Source organism: Amblyraja radiata, chromosome 14 (assembly GCF_010909765.2).
Source record: "Amblyraja radiata isolate CabotCenter1 chromosome 14, sAmbRad1.1.pri, whole genome shotgun sequence".
Lineage (NCBI taxonomy): Eukaryota > Metazoa > Chordata > Chondrichthyes > Rajiformes > Rajidae > Amblyraja > Amblyraja radiata.
The window spans coordinates 28,398,850-28,420,271 of record NC_045969.1 but is presented as its reverse complement, the minus strand read 5'-3'; positions in this window follow the sequence as shown (position 1 = coordinate 28,420,271).

The following is a 21,422-nucleotide window of genomic DNA, read 5'->3' as shown; positions in this document are numbered from 1 at the left end:
GTCTGCTTTGACGAGGGCGGGGTCTGGTCGAACCATCCTATAACTGTTTTGCCAACACTAGTATAGGGTGATTTCACGAAAGGTCACTGGCAAGATCTTATAGCGGAAAATATATTTCTCAATGTTTCTTGTTTAAAGCCTGCACAATCACCCAAACTACTTATTTATTTATGTCGCAATGTGAGTACAAACTTCCCCAAGCCCTGCCTTGCAATCACAGTGGGCACTGCATTGAGAAATATATTTTGGCAAATAATAAAATCTCCTGATTTTGTCCAACTAACAACTGACAATTATCCCATTCCTTAGCTTGCATCTGAGTAAAATTTATTTCCAAACGCATTGAGAGTTTACGATTATTTAAATGGTAAATGGAACTTCAGAAGCGTTTTCATTTTGCATGTTAAAACCCACCTGAGAACCATGGGCGATTTTGCAATTTTACTGACGGGTTTCTAACTTTTAATACTTTTCATCTAACAAATGAATAAAGATAAAAAGTCAATAATGCATTACTTTTGATGAAATGCAGCGAGCAAACGCGATAATTCCTGATATTTTGGATCTTTAAATCTCCACGGCAAATGTCCGCTATCACCTTCAGCTCCCTCTTGAATTTACCTTAGTTTCTATCTTTTTTTTTAACTGTAAATTTAGGTAGCTGTGCCTCACGGTCACCCCGACTGGCACATTTAATTGCAGCTCAAAAGCTGGCCGTTTTCGATGTTTTTAACGGGTGTGAAAGTGCGTGTTTTCCCATTCACTAACATGTACCGGAAGTGACGCTTGTCCCCCAGTTAAAATTTGCGGTCACGTGGGTGCGGATCTACGCTCCAGTGACCTTTCGTGAAATCACCCTATAGGGACTGCAGATGCTGGTTTGCAAAAGAAGACACAAAGTGTTGGAGAAAAACAAAACTCAGCAGGTCAGGCCTGCCCACCTTTTCGCTGAATGTGGATTTGCAAAGAGAGTCTGGAGAATGATGCACGGGTCCTTGTGTTCATCCCAAACAGCTCTGAAACAGTCTGAAGAAGGGTTTTGGCCCGAAACGTTGCCTATTTCCTTCGCTCCATAGATGCTGCTGCACCCGCTGAGTTTCTCCAGCATTTTTGTGTACCTCCGCTCTGAAACAGAAGATAGACACAAAATGCTGGAGTAACTGAGCGGGACAGGCAGCATCTCTGGAGAGAAGAAATGGATTGACGTCTCGGGTCGAGACCCTTCAGAAGAAGAAGAACCATCTTCTGTCTGAAGAAGGGTCTCGACCCAACACGTCACCTACTCCTTTTCTCCAGAGCTGCTGCCTGTCCTGCTGAGTTACTCCAGCATTTTGTGTCTATGTCTACGATTTAAACCAGCATCTGCAGTTCTTTCCTACACAGCTCTGTAACAGAGGACTCCCTGATGCATGTGTTGCTTCCAGAGACGCACTTGGAGGTGAACATCAAGTGCTGCTGCTGGAAGATCAACAATTCTGTGAAAGAAGCTCTTTGATCCGCCCAAAACTTGTTGGCCTCCCAGAGGAGTGAGATTTATGTCAGGGAATGTTGACGACTAGTCCAATCCAGACTGCAAAAGTACATGCTGAGGGACTCCCTGAAGCTAGGTGGAACCAAAGCAGGGGTCACGGAGCGTTTTTGAAAGTGGGGGAGCCATGCGATCACTGGGTGTACCCTGGAAAGAGTGGAGCGAGCAAGTGGGGGGTCCACGGTATGGACTTTTTGAAATTTGATGTATTAAAATCATGTTTTAGTGCATTGTAGAAGTATGATTTCAATGTTTTTTGTTTGAATTATTTTTTAGATAATGTAGGGCCTACATGAGAGATAGGAGCAGGTGATTATTATTTTTGTTATTGCTCGATCTCCAAAAACTGGGGGATAATAATACAGGCCATCCCCTACCTCAAAAAGTGGGGGGATATATCCCCCATCCCCCCAGATCGACACCAGTGCCTTCCACGGTACAGAAAATTTGACAAAAAAACTTTTAAATGTGTTATAATTTCAAGCTGTAGTTGGAAAAAGGGGGCAAGAAGTAATCATAACATTTCCTGATTTTCACTTTGATTTTAATTTAGAATCATCAAACCATGACATTAATAAAGGGGGTATATGTTTGTGGAAACATTACTTTTTTAAAAGTAAGACTTTCGAGAAATATAAAATGCAGTAGCAATATACATTTCGATGCACTGAGTCTCTTGCCCAGAGTAGGTCAATCGAGGACCAGAGGACAGATTTAAGGTGAAGGGGAAAAGATTTCATAGGAATCTGAGGGGTAACTTTTTCCACACATAGGGTGGTGGGTGTATGGAACAAGCTGCCAGAGGAGGTAGTTGAGACAGGGACTATCCCAACATTTGAGAAACAGTTAGACTGATACATGGATAGGACAGGTTTGGAGGGATATGGACCAAAACAGGTAGTGTAGCTGGGACATGTTGGCGGGTGTGGGCAAGTTGGGCCGAAGGGCCTGTTGTCACACTGTATTATTCTTCGACTACATTATACCTCCACCATGCATGAATGCTTCAAATCAAGTGGTCGAGTTTTATTGCCATATACTCAAGCATAGAAACAATAAAAATAGGTGCAGGAATAGACCATTTGGCCCTTTGAGCCAGCACTGCCATTCAATATGATCATGGCAGTTCATCTAAATTCAGTACCCCTTTCCTGTTTATTCCCCATATCCCTTGATTTCGCTAGCCCCAAGAGCTAGAAAATAGGGGCAGGAATAGGCCATTCGGCCCTTCTGCTTCTATCCCTCCCACCGCCCCGGCGCTCCAACACCCATGACCAGGTTGCTCAGAGCACAGCAGCGCCTCTTCCAAAGCCGGAGACATTGAAACATATCTAGCCAAAAAAGTGGTGGTGGGGGGGGCAGAGGGGGGCTGCAGCCCCCCCCAGCCCCTCCAGTTCCACGGCCCATTCAAAGCCAAGGCTCTGTGGGTGAGGACCACAGTCTAGGGTTTGCCTGCTGCTGGACATAGAGGGGCAGAGTCTGGCAGAGACTCTTCTCAAACAATGGAAGGGATATCACCCCAAGGCGGCTACATGAGTGGCAAGGGTGCTTGGTTTAAGGATAGTTTGCAAACGCTACCAAATATGGCACTAATGAATGTATAGATGCTGTCTCATTTTCCTGGAATGGTACTTGTTTCTTTTGGAAAGCTCACATATATCCCCAGGAGCAAGCAGTGGTATTTAATAAGGTTGGCTTTGTTTGTCTTCACATCAGTAGTACTGTGCAATGTTGTGACTGGTGACGTGGAGGTTGTAACAGTTCTTTATTCAGCACAACAAGCAGACACTCATGAGAAAATGTGGTGGAAGACTTCTGGTAAAAACTCTCTGTAAAACTCCCTGAATTCCAAGTACATCAAGGTATTATACTCTTTAGTGATAAAAAAAATAACGATAAGGGTGGCACAGCGATAAGGGTTGCTGCCTTACAGTGCTTTCAACGCCAGAGACCCGGGTTCGATCCTGACTACAGGTGCTGTCTGTACGGTGTTTGTACGTTCTCCCCATGACCGCGTGGGTTTTCTGCGAGATCTATGGTTTCTTTCACTCCAAAGACGTACAGGTTTGTAGGTTAATTGGCTTTCTATAAATATAAATTGTCCCCAGTATGTTTAGGATAGTGTTAATGTGCGGGGATCGCTGATCGGCGTGGACTTGTTGGGCTGAAGGGCCTGTTTCCGCACTGCATCTCTAAAGACTAAACAGAGTTATTGAATAGAATTTTCAGTTTCAATTGCATAGTTTATTTCAATATTTTGAAATAATTTAATTACATTGCATTTTTACTATGGGACCACATCTTAACTGACTAGACACCTCTGAATATTCAAACACCTATGTTGTAATTCACATGTTTGGTCTAAAAGCTTTTGTTGACAAAAACCCCCCAGCCATCATGAGCACACATATACCCTCATATATTGAATGATGGAACAAGTATGCCCATAACCATGTTTTGAAATGTTAAAATAACCAACAGTATTGGAAAACCTTCAATGATCTGTCAATACGGTGTAAGATATTTCAGCGGAAAATGTTTGATGCCTGGTTTGATGTAGTCCATTTAGCATAGCCCCATTATTGTACATGAAAATACCTCATGGCCAGGTGAGCTTCAAGCCGTATCTCTGAGTAGCTGACTGCTGTGAGTCAGTAGGCATCTATTTCTCTGCAGTTTGCAGGGCTTATTTCTGCAGTCCTGTTTTTAATTTCAAAATTGCTTACTGCTTTTAGTGTACATTTGAAATGGTTCATGAAGAATGTTTCTCGGTTGTATTTATGGCCACTATATCTTATAATATACATTTTGGTCATAGCAGCTTCTTCCTAACAACCAACACCTCACACACGGTGGAAATAGATATGTTTGCTTCCCTGAACAGTCCAGTGTGGAACACTTTGAAACAACTTTTAAAATTTCAAAATAGACTTTATTCAGGTAATAAATATATACAATACATGAACCGTGCGAAGAATTCATCCGACATTTTCGGAGGCTATACAAATTGTTCGATGCAGTTTATATACATTTCTCAAATTTCACAAATCTGTCCCCCGCCCGTGCCACACATGTGGCCCCCTGGCGTGGGATCCCTTCCCTTATTTTTGAAGGGCGTCTCCACCATATCCTGCCCCCCATGTCCAGCAGCGGAAGGACCCTAGACTGTGGTCCTCCCCCACCGAGCCTTGGCGTTGGCTGCACCGAGCTTCAGTGCGTCCCTCAGCACTTACTCCTGCAGCGGGCCAGTTGGCAACATTCCCTGACGGACATCTCGCTCTGCTGGGTGGTGAACAACGCTCGGGCTGACCAAAGAGCGTCTTCACCGAGTTGATGACCTTCCAGCAGCATTTGATGTTAGTCTCTGAATGTGTCCCTGGGAACAGTCTGTAAATTACAGAGTCCTCTGTGACGGAGCTGTTCGGGATAAAGCGTGCCAGGGACCCTTGCATACTTCTCCAGACTCTTTTTGCAAATCCACACTCTGCGAAGAGGTGGGCAACCGTCTCCTCTCCATAGCAGCCATCCCGAGGGCAGCATGCGCTGGCAGTGAGATTCTGACGGTGCAGGAAGGATCTGACTGGGAGGGCTCCCCTCACCGCCAGCCAAGCCAGGTGTGGGTGTTTGTTGGTGAGTTCTGGCGATGAGGCATTTTGCCAGACAAGCTGAGCAGTCTGCTCTGGGAACCACGCCACCGGATCCATCGAGTCCTTTCCCTACAGTGCCTGCAGGACGTTCCATGCTGGCCACTGCCCGATGGACATGTGGTCAAAGGTGTTGGTCTGGAAGAACCTTTCTACAAACGATAAATGGGGTGGCAATGTCCAGCTGACTGGCACATTGCATGGCATCTGCGCCAGGCCCATCCTTCGTAACACCGGGGACAGGTAGAACCTCAGCAGGTAGTGACACTTGGTGCACACGTGCCTTGGCTCTACGCTCCGCCTGATGCAGCCACACACGAAGGTGGCCATCAGGGGTGAGGTCGACGTTGGGCACGCTTTAACCCCCGTTGTCTGCTGACTTATACATTGTGGCCCATCGCACACGGTCTATCCTCGACCCCCTGATGAACTGGAAGACAGCCCGGGTGATACCTGTGGCATAGGAGGGCGGGAACAGGCCACACTTGCGCCAAGTACAGCAGCCCCGAGAGCACCTCACACCTGATGACCAAATTTGTTCCCGTTATAGAGAGGGAGCGTTGCCTCCACAGCTCCAGCTTCTTCCCCACCTTGGCTATCTGCTTCAGCCAATTCTTGTCACACGCCTCAGCCCCCCCGAACCAGATCCCCAGCACCTTCAAGAAGTCAGGCTTGATGGTGAAGGGGACGGAAGATCGGTCGGGCCAGTTGCCAAAGAGCATGGCCTCGCTCTTCCTGCGGTTCACCCTGGCTCCCGTAGCCGACTCAAACTGGTCGCAGATACTAATCAGTTTGCGGACCGACCCTGGATCCGAGCAGAAGACAGCGACATTATCCATGTACAGGGAGGTTTTGACTTGAGTGCCCCCACTGCCTGGCAATGTCACTCCCCTTATGCTCGCATCCTTCCTGATGGACTCGGCAAAAGGTTCAATACAGCAGACAAACAAGACAGGAGAGAGAGGGCAACCCTGCCTGACTCCAGACCTGACAGGGAAGCTGTTCAAAAGGGAACTGCAGATGCTGGAATATCGAAGGTACACAAAATTGCTGGGGAAACTCAGCGGGTGCAGCAGCATCTATGGAGCGAAGGAAATAGGCGACGTTTCGGGCCGAAACCCTTCTTCAGACTGGCTGATTCCCACCCATTGATTTGGACTGCACTACATAGCAATGTTACAAAATTTTGAGATTTTAAAAATCAAGTCTGCAATTTATCCCATCAGATAAAGCATAAAAATAAGTTTAATTTGACACCTAATTCACTTTCATATCTCAAGTATTTAATGGCCATTTTCATACTCGGAAATTAGCATCTTGTTCCCTATTGATTTTCTATGGACATAACAAAAAAGCTGTGATCGTGGACAGTCAAAAGCCCATAACTTTCTTAAAAATTAAGAGAACTGAATGAAATTTTCAGTTATCATAGCTTGAAGCATTCTGAAACAAATATAAAATAATCTTACTTGGATGGCCTGAAACTAAAGCATATAATTAGTTAGTTACCCAATTGTAGCTAATTCCAAACTTCAATTACTAGATCTAAACATCTATCCATTTTTTAAGAAATGATTAACATTTTTAAATAGCCTAAGTGTCCAAATAATATTCACAAATAATTCACAATAAAACATGATTTTTAAATCTCATTTACATTAATTTATAGGCCAAATGGAAGGAATTTAGTGTTCAATTGCTGTAAATTAATGGCATTTAAATCAGCTTTCGAGGACGTGCTGGTTTAGAACGTTCCCATTGCGGTAGATTTGTGCCTCCATATGCCCAGAAAAATACTGCGGGATATAATGGACCCCAAATTAGCTATTCGCAACATAAAAGTTTGTATAAAGGGATCTTAAGATGCCCTTTTTAACGTAAAAATAAACAGCCTACCTTCCGTTTTCCCCTGTATGAGATCCGGCCCGTTGTCGGCGGTCGCGGGTTTAGAGGTTAATTTTTAACCTACTATAACAATTAAATAAAGCCCTTAGAACTAATAATAGCTCAAGCGACGGAATCTTCCAGCGATTTTTCGTTAATAATTAACTAGGCTGAACAAGCTCGATTTGAACAGCCTAGGGAAAATCGCGTTTTAAACCCGCCCCCCTCTAAACGGCGCCAAAATCGCGCACATGGGCTGGGACAGATTTTCAGCGACCTTCAGGTACGTTTTGCGACATACCTACACTACAGATATCGGTGTGGAGCAATTTGATCCAATTTCGGATTCCCTCCCCAAAACCCATTTTGGAGAGCACATCCCTCATGTACGTGTGCGATATCCTGTCGAAGGCCTTCTCCTGGTCCAAGCTGACTAGGCAGGCGTCCACCCATCTGTCCTGCACATCTGTCCTGCACGTAGGCGATGGTATCTCTCAGCAGCGCTAGGCTGTCTGAGATTTTTCTGTCTCCAATTCTTTATATCCTTCATCTCCCCCTTCTGCTTGTAGATTAGGGTGATGCTGCCCTTCCTCATGGAGTCTGACATGCTGCCGGCTAGAAGCATGTCATTGTACACTTCCAGCAGGTCCGGGCCCACCCAGTCCCACAGAGCCGAATACAACTCGGCCGGTAAGCCATCGTTTCTGGGAATTTTACTCGAGTCAAAGGAACGGATGGAGCCAGTCAGCTCCTCTAGGATCAGTGATTGGTCCAGACTCTCCCACTTGCTGTCCTCCAAGACCTCCGTGATCGAGGACAGGAAGTTCTGGGAGGCGGTGCTGTCTGTGGCCTTTTTGTCATACAAATCCGTGTAAAAGGATTTGCAGATCCTCAGCATGTCCGTCTGCGAGGATGCTACCGAGCCGTCCTCCTCCCTAAGGCTGTTCATCACAGAGTGCCCCCTGTGAACCTTATGGAAGAAGAAACGTGAGCACGTCTCATCCTGCTCCACATGGCGGACCCCGGATCGGAAGATGATCTTGGAGGATTCAGAGGTAAAGAGCCGAGCTTGCCGGTCATTCACCTCTCTAAGTTCCTCCCTCACATCCACCCCTCTCGACTGCAGAAGGAGCAGTTGTTTCAATTCTGTCTGGAGTTGGCACAAACAATTTTTTCTTTTTATTTTAAATTTCAAAATAGACTTTATTCAAGTAATAAATATATACAATACGTGAACCGTGGGAAAAATTGGCACAAACAATGCTGCTTGAATTGGGCAATATTCCCCCCTCTCAGCATCTAAAGGACAGTCTGAGAGCGAACCAAGACACATTCCTATCAACTTGTTGACATGGCAATAGACTTCTTGAATCTTGAATCTTGAGAGGAACTCACAAGCAGAGTGGACTCTCACCTCCGAACAAGAGCTAGGTGGGCTTGATTGCAATGAATCTAAGCTTTGTTTAAGACTGTGGCAAAACCTGGAAGGGACACCTGGACATGAATACTCTGACTGGGGATTTGATGATGGTTAACCTCATAATGCCATCCCTCTCAGTAGCATTGTGGGTAATATGGAATTATTGAAATAAATTACTTATTACAAGGCCAATGGTAAATATTACACCATTTTCGAGTACTGCTTCTACTACACTTAAAGCAAGCTCTACACTGACAGAGGACCATTTAACCGTATGACTAGATCATTTCAAGTCAGCGATAAGGATACATGGTATTTGTAATGAATATCCTCTGGGCTAAATTAGGCCATCTACAGTGAGCAGGGCTGTGAATGAATATAATTAGAAGAGATTTTGGAGTGCCATATACTCATGGGCTAAATATGTTCATCAGACAGAAAATGCTGAGTGTTTCAAATGTTATAGCAAGTTGAGCTTATTGTTGTATCCACAAGTACAGTGAAGGTATATGTACAATGAAAATCTTGCCTTCAGTAGCATTACACTACAGGCATATAGACAGAGACAATGCCAAAAGACTTAAATTATACATAAATGACACATAGATTACACATAACATTTTCCAAAAGAGTAAAAAGAACAAAAGACTAAACCAATAAGACCAAAAGACTAGTGCAAAACACAATAAGAAGAAAAAAAGTCCATGATAGTGCAAGAGCTGGTCTATAGTGTTCCGCCACATTCATTAACTTATTTGTGGGCATCATAAGTGAAGGCACCAATTATTGCCCTTCCTTATTTGTCTCTGGAAATGATACAGGGATTGTTTTTGGTAAGAGTGCTTCCATAATATCGCTGTATAGGGAGTTGCTGTATTTAGACCCAAGGAGAGAGAGGTTCCTGGGGAAGCTGCAGTGGTGGTGATCCAATTATCCCTCCTGTCCCAATTATCTCCTTGATGACAGAGGTTGTGGTTTGGCAGTTGCAGTCAGTGGAGCCTGGATAAGTAACTGTCAAGAGTGTTTAATTGTCATATGTACTGGGAATGGAACAATGAAATTCTTACTCGCTGCAGCTTTATAGGCCTATTAACACAATAATATACCTATAAATGTACAATAATCAATTATACAGCAAATGAATTATCAGTAAGATGAGATAAAAAATAATCAGTAAGATAGTGTAAATCCAGTCTGTAATGCAACCAAAACTGGCCGGAGTTAAATTCCACCTGGCATCAGATGATACACTCTGCAGCAACAGTAATATAACCTGGGAAGGGAATGAATGTTGAGTGGACAGGATTTCCGCCAAGTCGGCTGCTTTGTGAGTAACAACAAAACAATAACAAAGGGACCAGGGACGCTGACAGTCCTTTCAGGTTAGGCAGAGGTTCACTTACACCTCCTCCAACCTCATCTACTGCATCCGGGGTTCAAGATGTGGAATATTATACATCGGCTTGACCAAATGTAGGCTGGGCGAACGTATCGCGTAACACCTTCGCTCAGCCCACCTGAACCTACCTGGACTCCCGGTTGCCGGACACTTTAATTCTCCTTCCCATTCCTACACAGACCTTTCTCCTCCATTGTCAGAGTGAGGCTCAATGCAAATTGGAGGAACAGTGTCTCATATTTCTCTTGGACAGCTTACAGCTCAGTGGTATGAATATTGATTTCTCCCACTTCTTATAGCCCCGGCATTCCCTCCCTCCCTCCCTATTCCTCCCCCACCCAAGTCGCACTACCCGAAATGTCACCGAATCCTTCCCTCCAGAGATGCAGATTATCCCGCTGAGTTACTCCAGCTTTTTGTGTCTATCTTCGGTTTAAACTAATATCTGCAGTTCCTTCCTACACAATAACAAAGGTACAGACTGTCTGACAAAGAATGTTTCTTAAGTCGGTTAGGAGTTCATGTTAATATTTTTCTCAAATTCTTAAGGAAAAAAAACATTGACAGGCTTGATGCCTAGCTCAAAGTTATCACTTCACACAAAACTCTAGGAGAGAAATGTCATTAGTTTGCTTATCTTTTCAGTTCATTTGGAGATTTTTTTGTGGAGATATTGCCTTGATATCTCTCCTGTAGGTTCTCAGAAGCCTAAGGGTGTGGATTATTGTTTGCCAACCAGTCTGTACCTGTGCAGTGGTTTTACTGCTACTGAGTTGATTTGTCATCAAACAGCCTACTTGATGTACATCCCATCCACTCAACATTCACCCCCTTCCCTGCCAGTGTACTGTCACTGCAGTGTGCCTCACCTGATGGCAGATGGAATCTAACTCAGGAAAATGCTTGGTCGTCTGTGAATTCTCTGCCAGATCTGAGGTCTTAGTCTTCAAACACCATTTATGCTCAATGACTATGCTAGTGTATTGAAGGGCATAGTGAACTTCATCATTGATGTTTACCTTCATTGAAATATGGGAAATGATCCACATTGTCCAAGGTCTTGCTGTGAATCTTTACTGTGGGAAAGACAGTGTGGTGCTGCAGGAGCAGTGTGGTCAAGGACTTTGCTCTTCCAGATGTTGAGGCAAGGTCCATCATCAGTGAATCTATACATTGGATATCTTGGTCTCTGAGCCGTTGTAAATGCAAGCAGCATCTCCACATTGCAGCTCGACTAAGAACATTGGAGACTTTCGTTCCTAAATTGAATGGTCATAAATTGAACCGTTTCCCATTACATTCATTTGATAATCTGAGGATTATCTCCACTCCTGTGGAAGTTTGTTGAAGGTATGGTGTGGTGAGAGAGTTTGAGGAAAGTGTTGTGACAATGACACAGTCCTATTTACCAATGTTCGGTTCTGTGTTGTAGATCCACTAGTTAGCATCATGGATTGCGTGCATTGTGAAGCAGATGTGAGAATGGCAAGTCATCGCATAATGTTTGTCCATTGCAAATCAAGCCAGCTTCAGTAGCATATTGGCAATGACAGATCCGGCTAAGTCCAGATATATCAGGAAGGTCAGTGTGGCGCACTGGTCACAGGATTTGCCAAACATCTCACTGGAAGATAAGTGCTCAATTATATATTTTGTGTGGGAGTTTTGTTTAAAGCAGGCTAATTAACAAATGCAGGTGTGAAGCTAAGATTACCTTGCTGCATAAATATTATGATAATTAGTGGGAAGTTATTTACGCGCCATCTGATCAATTTACTCATTAATCAGCTATCCTACAGATCACCGCAATATCTTCAGTTTATCCCAGACATTAAAAATGAATTACTTTAAAACAAATGAGTTTAAAGATATCTTCAATGATTATATATGCCTGGGAAATTGAAAGTTATGCTTCTGCCAGCTGGAAATGAAATGTATAGCTCATTCGTTGCTCCATGCCCCACATGCAAATCGTACAGCCTTTGAACATTGGCCCTTGTCCCCTTCCTCAATTATATCGTTTGAGGTGTATTTTCAAAGGGAGACCAGCCCCAGCAATATCAATGGATCTGATCAGATTATTGCTTATATTGTAGCCAAATTCCACATTTCTGATGGGATTCTGTTGCCATCCAGGCAGTATTTTTTATGATTACATGTTTTCTAAGAACAGAGATCCTATAAGTATTTACACACTCTGAGAGTACTCATTGATTCACTACAGGACTATTCCTAAATAGTAAGGACAAATAATTCAGAAATTGCTACATGTAAGGAAAAATTGGAAGAGCAGAACTATATGTAGGATATATACTGTATTAATTTGTTTTACTCAAAAAACATTTCTTCTTCCTCACCCTCGAGGGTAAATAAACCAATGAACTTCATTAACCACTATTCCACAATATACACCCTCATCTCCTCACTGAAGATTTCTATGGGCCCCAGATATAAGCAATATTTGCACCTTCAGACAGTTAATTTGAGATGTTTGTTTTGTAGTTGAATTCACTCTGGAATGGTAATAAGAACAGATGCAGTACGGTGGCGCAGCGGTAGAGTTGCTGCCTTACAGCGCTTTCAGTGCCAAAGACCCAGGTTCGACCCCGACTATGGGTGCTGTCTGTTTGGAGTTTGTACGTTCTCCCCGTGAAAACCGAGTGGGTTTTCTCCGAGATCTTTGGTCTCTTCCCACACTACAAAGACGCACGGGTTGGTAGGTAACTGGCTTTGTATAAATGTAAATTTCCCCTAGTGTGTGTAGGATAGTGTTAATATGCAGGGTCGTTGCGGACTTGGTGGGCCGAAGGGCCTGGTTCCACGCTGTATCTCTAAACTAAACGAAACCAAAATACAGAGATATGCTCAGCAGCGTGTTCAAATGAAACTGGTAACTTTAGCTTGCTGTAATCCCACACTGGATATTCTGTAACAGAAACAACATTTTGTCAGCTACGTCCAATCAAGAAAAACAAGAGATTGTGGATGCTGGTATCTGGAGCAGAAAACAAACCCCAAGAGGAACTTAGCGGGTCAGGCTCAAAAGTACAAATGCTGCTGCATGTAGCTCCTCCAGCAGTTTGTTTTTTGGCTGCATCAGTGTAGGCAAGGGATTGGCCAATGTTTCGGGAAATTTTGTGAAACTGTCAAATTTAGTTTGGGCCTCCATTTGAAATATCAATTATCCCTTTACTTTAGCTTGACCTGCTGAAGTTCTCCAGTTGTATTTCCAATCTAGACCAATCTTGAATTCCTCGACACAAGAGAAATGAAATCAATTATTCAGGTGCATTATTCATTTTAAACAATCTGCCGTTGGTCTCAAATAATTTAATTCCCTTTAACTTGCATTTACGGTATTGAATTATGTATTTTAGATGTGCTGAGAAAGGACAGAGAAGAAAAGAATGGAAGAGAGGGTAGCAGCGTTGATTTGGGAGAATATTGCAGTGCTGGAGAGAGAGGATGGCGTGGTGGGGGATAGGTCGAAACACAATCTGTTTGGATACAACTAAGTAACAGTGGGAGGGAACATAATTCTGCTGGGTGATAGTCATAGGTCACCAGTGAGTGGGAGAAGTATAGTGACTGGGATTTTGTAATTAGCATAGGAATTGTTTTGAAGGCAGAGAGGGTTAAGTTTCTTAACCAGGATCATTTTGTAGAGGCAAAAAAACAAATCAGCATCTGCACACTCTTGTGCCTGAGCTGCAGACTTCCTCCAGCAGCTTGTTTCTTGGTTAAGATTCCAGCATCTTTTGTCTTCTGTTTCTAGAGCAGGAGTACGCTTTCAATCCAATTAATCGTTTGTCATGCTCTAGTAACATTAGCCATCTTTCTGAACCTTACAAATACTTTCAACTACATCCAGAAAAATATACCAGGCAGGAGTAGGCCATTTGGCTCTGCTGTTCAATATAACCTTGGCTGATTTTTTATCTTAGTGCCACTTTCCTGTCTAATACCTTGATTCCTGTAATGTCCACATTGTTTGAATGATGTCGCAGGGTTAGTCTGTTTCACTTATTTAGTTACATATTCAAAGGATGTCCAGAGATGACCCGTACCTTTTAAATCGACGTTGACAGTTCATTACAGCCCTTGCCTTTTTAGATTAAGAAGACTAATACCACTGATGAGTCCGGTCCATTGGCGAGATTTCTGTTCTGTTCAATTTGAGCAGCATCACTTTGAGCACTAATGCATTTTCCTGTACAATCCCTAAAATGCTATTCTGTGCTGATGACTCAGATTACAGACGTTTCTTAAGACGAGCCTAGTATACGTGAAAATAATGTCAAACAGTGCTAAAGATACAGTTTTCTCTCAAATGAGTCAAGCGTTTAATTGTCATATGCACCAGCAATGGAACCATGAAATTCTTACTTGCAGCAAAAGGCATGTAAACACAATACATATAGATAACATATAATAATCAACAAATCTATAAATTAATAATCACAATGCAAAACAAAACACAAAGTCTTAGTGCAACTAAAGACAGTCTATCGAAGTTCATAGTTGAGTTTAGCAATGTGTAGTGTTCAAGAGGTTGTCTTGAAGAAGTAATTCTTGAACCTGGTGATCACTGTTTTGCAAGCTCCAATTCCTTCTTCCTGAAATGACCAAGGTGATGTGGATTTTTTTAATGATGCTGGCTGTCTTTTTGAGTCAGTGCCTTCTGTAGATCGCTTTGATGGTGTGGAGGGCAGTACCCCTGATGGACCAGACAGTGTTATACCATTCATCTCATTCAAGGATTAAGAATAAATAATGAATCATAAAATATGACTTTACATGAGAAACGCATACATCAATCATCATTCTGCCACGACCGATAATGAGCAGAGTCCTGACTGTTTACAGAAAAGCATGGTTAGGCATTCAGACTTGTAACTGTTCAGCTACAGGTGATGATGGCAGGTTACTCAATAAATATCTATCTTTGGACACCTCATTAGGTATGATGCAGTGGTTACATTACAGATTAGCAATCCAGAAATCTGACTTAAAATCCCACAATAAGATACAAAGAATTTATATGGTGATAATAGATCAGTAATTTAAAATAAACACAGCTAGCAAACATTTGTAATAGTGACCACAAAACTGTGGGGTAGGTCAGAAGAAGAACATCCCAGATCAGGGAGGGCAGGAGAGAGGTCAGGGTGGTCAGGTCAGGATGTGGATTGGTGTAGGACCTGTGGTCTAGGGTCAGGGGCTGTCTGATTTATCACTAGTTTTTTACCAGAACTTGAGAACTCTATAGGGTTGGACCAGTGTGCCAGGCATCCTCCTTCCACACCCCCACACCCAGCACCTCTGAACCTCCAGTGAGTAAAGGACATTGTTAAAAGGTGTGACACATCAGTCAAATCCTCTGATTGTAACTTTCCAGAATGAAACCGCAACCTGTGCTGACATTTAAATTTTAATTCATTCAGTAATGCGTTAAATCTTCGCTTTCTAAAATGGGTTTTAGTGTCTACATGGATATACCAAAACAAAAGCTCCTTAGCATATCGAAGATGCAGAAAGGTGGGCAGAGGGGGTGGGGTGGCTCTGCTGGTAAAGAATGAAATTTAGTCCTTAGCAAGGGATGACATAGGATCAGAAGATGTAGAATCCTTGTGAGTAGAACTAAAAAACTGCAAGGGTAAAAAGACTCTGATGGGAGCTATATTATAGGCCTCCGAACAGTAGCCAGGATGTAGGGTTCAAATTGCACCAGGAGATACAATCGGCATGTAAGGAAGGCAATGCTACAATGGTCATGGTGGATTTTAATATGCAGGTAGACTCGGAAAATCAGGTTGGCATTGTATCCCCAAGAGAGGGAATGTGTGGAGTGCCTACGAGATGGCTTCTTAGAGCAGAATCCAGAGACTTAGAGTGTCTAGGATAAGAGGGCACAGCCTCAGAATAAAAGGACTTACCTTTAGAAAGAAAAATAGGAGGAATTTCTTTAGTCAGAGGATGGTGAATCTGTGGAATTTATGTGGAAGTCATTGGGTATTTTTCAAGGCAGAGATTGATAGATACTTGATTGGTAAAGGTGTCAAGCGTTACGGGGCGAGGGCAAGAGAATGAAGTTGAGAGAAAGATAGATCAACCATGATTGAATGGCAGAGTTGACTTGTTGGACCAATGGCCTATTTCTGCTCCTATGGCTTATGAACCTATATGTTGTCACTAAGATGTTGGTGACAGACTGGGCAGATGTGGATTATCACATCATTGGCATTATGGACCAATTAAATAGATTATTTCTGATTAATTGCACAAATTTAGAAGTGAATAATTCTCACTGCTGTTTTAAACACTCTGTCGAACAATTGTGCAATAACTCTTTCACTCCCTTTCACTCTGCCTCATCACACTTTTTTCTCATTGACCCCTCTCTCTGTCTCTCTCTGTCTGTCTGTCTGTCTCTCTCTCTCTCTCTCTCTCTCTCTCTCTCTCTCTCTCTCTCTCTCTCTCTCTCTCTCTCTCTCTCTCTCGCTCTCTGTCTCTCTCTATCTCTCTGTCTCTGTCTCTCTCTCTTTGCTCCCTCTTCATCTCTCTCTCTCTCTCTGTCTCTCTCTCTCCCAGTGATGTGTGATGAGGTCAATGGCTGGGGAGGCACTGGCTAGTATCAGTGGCCCGGCCCTCCCTGTATTGATCACCGCGTCTCCCCGGGGAGAGAGAGGGGCGGAGCCGGGGCTGTGTGCGTGAAGCACGGCGACTGGAGGGGCGGGAGCGCTGCCCTGGGACCGTGAGGGAATGACCCACCTCCCCCTCTCCATTCCCCCTCACACCCCCCTCCCTGTCTACCCCTTGCTTCCCCCTCCACCGCTCTACTCTCTCTCCACCTCTCTCTGCCCCCTCCACCCGGATTGGATCTACCCGAGCCAAGAGTACATTACTCCATCGCGGGGCCCAAGTGGGAGCTCTCAGTGACCCAGAGCCTCCGAATCGGCCGCCACAAATCAACAAATCAACAAATCAGCCTACCAGTCAGTGCCACCCGCGGCTGGAAAGTCAGCGCCGCCAGCAGTGGAATCCAGTGCTGCGCCGCCGCTGCTAAAGCTAGCTAACGTGGAGGGAGAGTGAGGCAGTGTCAAATACGTGGGCTGAACCTACGTAATTGACGCTCGCTCTTCCTCCACTGGGCACAAGACACGTCCCCTTGTGAGGCAGATGTGATCGCTGCCTCCCCTGGTGCTTTTTGATTGCATTTTTATGATGAGACCAGCGAGCACAAATTTAATATATTTATATGTGAAATAAGTTACCTGGACTATGGAAGGTGAGGACATGTAATGAAGGGGTTTACACACATTACATTGGTGACATACATAGAGATAGTAACAGGCACACGCTTATTGCCTACGCTCCATGCAATTTCTGAGGGGTTGCACAATCAGAGGGGAGGCTCAGCTCGTCGCTGCCTCACCCCTCATTTCTCCCTGTATTTGCAGCGGAGCTGCGCAAATTTGGCGCTTTTGACTATAAAAAATGATTAGATTCATATAGAAATCACATTTATAACAGATCAGTGGAAAAATCTTGATATTTATTTTATTTTATTATTATTTTTCTTTACTTTTCTTAACAGCTCTGCCTCCCCTGACCGCACGTCCCTGCTCTCTCCCCATCATAGGGGGTTTTAGATGGAGGTTGTGGGAAGTTGATAGTGTGTGAGGGGCTGAAAGTAAAGCTACAAAGGAGATAGCACGTCCCACCCCACTCCATCAGGTTCCCAGGTCTGTGCTGGGACTGGCACATGGAGGTCATTTTAAATTGTGCAGCCACAGAACGAGCAGTGGGGTGAGAGAGGACCAGTGAGAGGTCGGCTTCAGAACAACACAACCCCATTTCCACAGCAACGGTTGTAAACATCACTGCGAAAGACAATGCAACAAAACGCAGGCAGGCAGGCGTCTGTTTATTTTCACTCTGCTGTTTATTGGGCCTTACTGACAGAGGGAAAGATTTGCATTCTAATTATTTATATCACCGCTCTCACTGCGTCAGTATCGCCAGAACCATCTCTGTAATGTAATCACTGTTGTAACATGAAAATGTGTAGACAGTTTGCTTACTTCAAAATCTTCACAGCCATGCAATAATAATTTGATTCTTTTTATTACTGGCGAAGTGAGAGGTGAGTATGACATTTCATTCCCCTGGATACCCTCACACTGTTAGATTTCAGATTCACTTTCTGGGCCTCAGTGACACCAGTATTCATTGCTCATCCCTACTTGCCCTTGAGAAGCTGGTAGTGAGTGATAGAGTGTGGAAACAGGCCCTTTGGCCCAACTTGCCCACACCGGCCAACATGTCCCAACTACACTAGACCCACCTGCCCGCGTTTGGTCCATATCACTCCAAACCTGTCATATTCCTGTAAGCTGCAGCCTTGAACTGCTGCTGTCCGTAGTGAAGGTGCCTCCAGCATTCTGTTGGATAAGGAGTTCCAGGATTGACGTCCAGACCTGATGAAGGGCCGGTGATATATTTCCAAGTCAGGATGGTGTGCAACTTGGTGGGGAAGCTGCAGGAGGTGATGTTCCCTTGTGTCCACTGCCCTTGTCCTTCTTGGTGCAGCGGTCACAGGTTTGGGGTAGCTGCCAGGGTTTTCTGGGTATGTAACTGCAGTGTGTTTTACAGATTCAGTCACTCTGTGCCAGTGGTGAAGGGGATGAGTGTTTTGGGTGCTGGATGGTGTTGGAATTGCATTCATTTACTTTCTTTGAAGTTTAAAGAAATTGGGCATGTCACTGAATTGTCTATCAATCTTTTACAAATGCACTGTAGAAATTAGTGTTCAAGAAGGAACTGCAGATGCTGGAAGATCGAAGACTGAAGTCTGAAGAAGGGTTTCGGCCCGAAACGTCGCCTATTTCCTTCGCTCCATAGATGCTGCTGCACCCGCTGAGTTTCTCCAGCATTTTTGTGTACCACTGTAGAAATGATCCTGACTGGTTGAATCCTTTCCTGGTACGGCAATTCCAAAGCAAAGGAATGCAACCGACTGCAGAGAGTGGTGGAGTCAGCCCAGTCCATCACGGACACAGCCCTCCCCATTATCAAAAGCATCTACATGATGCCTCTACACAAGCCTCATCAAGAAAGCAGCATCTATCGTCAAGGATCCCCACCATCTGGGCCATGCTCTCTTATCACTGCTACCGTCAGGCAGGAGGTACAGAAGAATAATGTCCCAGGGCCAACAACAACTACTCTCGTACAACCATCAGGTTCTTGAGCGATCTGCACAACACTAATCCTATCTCAGCAAACAGACCACTACGGATCATCTCCTGCACTACCATGGGCTTGTTTTGAAATTATCTTTTGCATTCATAATTTGTTTTGCAGCCATTTCCTATTCGCTGTGATGCATTTTCTATATATTTTATGTAAAATGTATCATTTTGTTTGTTTTCTGAGACTGTGGCTGTGACAATGATGCAAACAAGATTTGCTTTGTATCTGTACCTCCCCATATGTGTGAATATGACAATAAACCTGATTGACTTGATTTGAAAGGTTTCTGGGGCAGAAGAAATGTGTTGATGTTACATTCAAATCAGCCGTGGTTTTATTGAAGTGAGTAGGAAGGAACTACAGACGCTGGTTTACACCGAAGGTAGACACAAAATGCTGGAGTAACTCAGTGATACAGGCAGCATCTCTGGATAGAAGGAATGGGTGAAGTTTCAGGTTGAGACCCTTCTTCAGACTGAGTCAGGGGAGAGGGAGACACAGAGACACACAAGGTGTGAAAACGAGACATCAAAGGGGACGGAGATCAAGGAAAATGAGATCATTGTCAACTTCCCCCAGCTGACAGTGAAGCATACAAAGATAAAACGTAATCAGGACAGTCAGAATGGTCGGAGAACTAGGATGTGGGAGGGATGGAGAAAGAGGGAAGGCTAGGGTTACTTGAAGTTAGGGAAGTTAATATTTATACTGCTGGGTTGTAAGCTGCCCAAGTTGAATATGTGGTGCTGTTCCTTCAATTTACATTGAGCCTCACTCACTTTGACAGTGGAGGAGGCCCAGGGCAAAACGGTCAGTATGGAAATGGGAGATGGAGTGTTTCGCACCCGGGCGACAATAGACAATAGACAATAGGTGCAGGAGTAGGTCATTCGGCCCTTTGAACCAGCACCGCCATTCAATGTGATCATGGCTGATCATCCCCAATCAGTACCCCGTTCTTGCCTTCTCCCCATATCCCCTGACTCCGCTACTTTTAAGAGCCCTATCTAGCTCTCTCTTGAAAACATCCAGAGAACCTGCCTCCACCGCCCTCTGAGGCAGAGAATTCCACAGACTCGCCACTCTTTGTGAGAAAAAGTGTTTCCTCATCTCCGTTCTAAATGGCTTACTCCTTATTCTTAAACTGTGGCCCCTGGTTCTCGACTCCCCCAACATCGGGAACATGTTTCCTGCCTCTAGCGTGTCCAAACCCTTAACAATCTGATATGTTTCAATGAGATCCTCTCATCCTTCTAAACTCCAGAGTGTACAAGCCCAGCTGCTCCATTCTCTCAGCATATGACAGTCCCGCCATCCCGGGAATTAACCTTGAAAACCTACGCTGCACTCCCTCAATAGCAAGGATGTCCTTCCTCAAATTAGGGGAGATCATGTAGGTTTAGAAAACGGGTTCAATGGCCTAATCCTGATCCTGATTCATATGTTAGTGTTGGAGGTGACCTCCGCTCTCCCAAAACTTGCCGACCTTCCAGTGCAAGGAGTTATCCACAACCGAATGCTGTGGAATGGTGTCGTGTGGGGTGTTGGGCTGTGTGCTGAGGCACAGGCCAGAAAGTCCACAGGACAATGCCTTCCTGCCAGTGATGGGGCTGGAGTCCGAGTCTAAACCAAGCTCGTGGGGAGCAACATGGCGACCAGCGGCCTGGCGTGGCGTGGCGAGGTGAATCTGGTCAGCAAATAAAAGGCTGAGCTATCCTGTGAAAGGCAACGTGTGCATGTTGTGAATTACAGACTTGCAGCTTTTAGAAAGAAAGGATATTTTTGGAAAACAAAACAGGTCGTGTTGGCTCAACTAGTCATATATGCAGTTCAAATCAAATCAGAGCGGGCCTCATTACTGCCAGGCAGGTCCTGGTATTTTTCTGAAAATTCCTGGTGGAATTTGTATGGTACGACAGGACCCTGATTCTTACATCTGCAACAAATTCATAATAAAGTGTCGATGATGTTACCGGTGTGGTAATGTCAAGGATCATATCAACAAATTCATCTGTGTGTTTTAATTGCACTCTCCCAGTTTGGCATATCTGTCTCTCAATTAATTCAGAGCAGCACTGTCCCAGCTGAGTTGTTAACTTCAAAAGACTGTTTATTCAGTTAAAAATCCTCTATAATTATGATGTTGATTACTGGTTTCACTGCAGAGAAACATATCCTGTTGATTTTGAGCAGGACCTTTACTCAGTCCCCCGTGGCGAGACTCCCCAAGCAGAGCCCAGTGCCGGAGTAACGTGCGGATATTCTTTATATCTTCATTTCCTCTCATTATAA